Source organism: Varanus komodoensis, unplaced genomic scaffold, assembly GCF_004798865.1.
Source record: "Varanus komodoensis strain SLA01 unplaced genomic scaffold, ASM479886v1 scaffold5, whole genome shotgun sequence".
NCBI lineage: Eukaryota > Metazoa > Chordata > Lepidosauria > Squamata > Varanidae > Varanus > Varanus komodoensis.
In genome coordinates this window covers 45488356-45490532 of record NW_025336087.1, presented here as the reverse complement: position 1 = coordinate 45490532, position 2177 = coordinate 45488356, and the positions used below count along the sequence as shown (strand labels likewise).

Below are 2177 nucleotides of genomic sequence, written 5' to 3'. Positions count from 1 at the left end.
TTCTAAACACATATGTTCATTATTTTTAAATACATATGTTTGCCTATTTACTGTGGAGATAAACAAGCCAAATTAATTCCTGGCTTATGCCTAAAATAAAAGAAGAAATCTCGATAGCCCAGAGATGAAACATTATTAACTTCTACATGTTGCTTGTATCCTGCTGCCTCCACTAAGCCTGATGCTATATAGTCTCATTGCTCATGGTACTTTCAGTGTGAGGTCTTAAAGATAATCTACACTACAAAAATCGGATTTGTTCAACTTCTTTCTTCAAAAATTGACCTTTGAACAGTGGATTCAAGAGACAGATGCTGGTGTTCAAGATGGATAGCAAGCGTTGAGTGTCACCTGACTAGCCCTGGGTCCTCCAAGCATCCTCAGGAGCAGACCTGGGTGCTGTTATGTCCCAGTACTGAAGAAGGAGTCCTCTCTTGGTCTGCTCTTCCGTATGTGGAATGGAAGGAAGAGACCATCAAGTCTTTGACTTCAGTCAGGATAAAAGCTTGACTGAGAGACAGTGTGGTGAGCCCTAGTCTGGGATCTGGGAGATCTGGGTTCTAGTCCACCCTCAGCCATGACACTGGATGACTTGGGCCAGTCACAGCCTTTCACTTCACCCTACCTCAGAGTTGTGAGGATAAAGTAGAGCTATGTAAGCTGCTATGAGTTCCTCACAAGAGGAAAAAAGGTGGGATATAAATGCCAAATAATAATAATCTGGTCATGCATAGAATATAAGTCAGTCCTCCATGAAATCGACGTGATCCATTGGGCAGAGGAATCCCCCTCCCCATATCACAAAAATAGTCTCTCATAAAGGTAAAGGTAAAGGTTTCCCCTTGATGTTATGTCCAGTCATGCCTGACTCTAGGGGGCGGTCATGATCATCATAAACTTTTCATATATCTGTTCTTAGGGATGTCTGAAACTTGATCTTGTTCAGGTTCCACCTTGAAGCACATTTGGACTCATGTCTGTGTCAAACAGTAAGCCTTCTTCAATTTTCCACAAAAAGCTATGCATATATTCATAGGGATTTTACTAAACATGCACAGACATTTTGAAAGGCACATATTAAAGTATGTTTCTGCATAGTTTTCAAAGGGGTGAAGTCTCTTATGTGCATTTTACAAATGTATGCATTTTTTGAAAACATCTCTTTTGTTCCACTGGTCCCATTGGAAATACATTGACCTCAATCTCAGAATGCATCAGCTCCTGGAGGTACAAAGTCAGTCACTTTGGTCCCTGAAATTAATTTCTCCTGTATCCCCATTACTGCTGCTTCTGCCTTGTATGAGAAAACACAGAAGCCTTCTCAATGGGGATTTAGATGATGCTGTAGCTGCTACAGTGGCCAGTAAATCATGTGTTCTCTTCACTGTGATCACTTAGGTGCTGTCTCAGGTTGATGCAAAAGAAAAAGGAAAACAAGAACAAAACAAAGGAGAGAGGAACTTCAGCATGCTAATGATCTATATGTGTAAAGAGTTCTTTTCTGCCTTGGCAACATTTATTTATTAAATTTATATTCTGCTATATTGGTCTGAAGACCCTCTTAGAGGATTAAAGGTAAAGGTGTCCCCTTGACATTAAGTCCAGTCATGCCTGGCTCTAGGGGGCGGTGCTCATCCCCGTTTCCTGGCCGAGGGAGCCAGTGTTTGTTCGCAGACAGTCTCCGTGGTCATGTGGCCGGCGTGACTAAACACCGAAGTGCACAGAATGCTGTTACATGCCCACTGAAGTGGTACCTTTTTATCTACTTGCATTTGCATGCTTTCAAGCTGCAAGGTTGGCAGAAGCTGGGACGGAGCAACGGGAACTCACCCCATTGTGCAGATTCGAACTGGTGACCTTTCGACCAACCAGCCCAGCAGCACAGCGGTTTATACCCTCTTAGAGGATTACAATGAGATAAAAACACATCACAACAATAAGAGCATGCAACAATGAACAATAAAACAAAATTGTACACAGCTGAGGGATAATAATTTAAAACTGTATAGATTAAGGCAATAATATTACTAACCTTATCCAGATAAAATCAATAATTAAAATACCTTGAAAATAAAGTTGTTTTTGCCCAGTGCAGAAAAGATTGTAATAAGGGCATCAGGCGAACTGTTTTCAGGAGGCTATTCCACAGGTGCAGTGCAACTATATTAGCCATCTTC

General features: G+C 41.4%; 1 long non-coding RNA gene across 1 annotated transcript; it reads right to left on the bottom strand.

Moving 5' to 3' along the window:
• Positions 1-817: 817 nt before the first annotated feature.
• Positions 818-1708, bottom strand: LOC123031247. The gene is made up of 3 exons (XR_006416249.1): positions 1595-1708; positions 933-937; positions 818-841 (listed from the first exon to the last, which is right to left on the bottom strand). It is a non-coding gene; the product is annotated as an uncharacterized LOC123031247 (long non-coding RNA).
• Between the last annotated feature and the right edge of the window lie 469 nt (positions 1709-2177).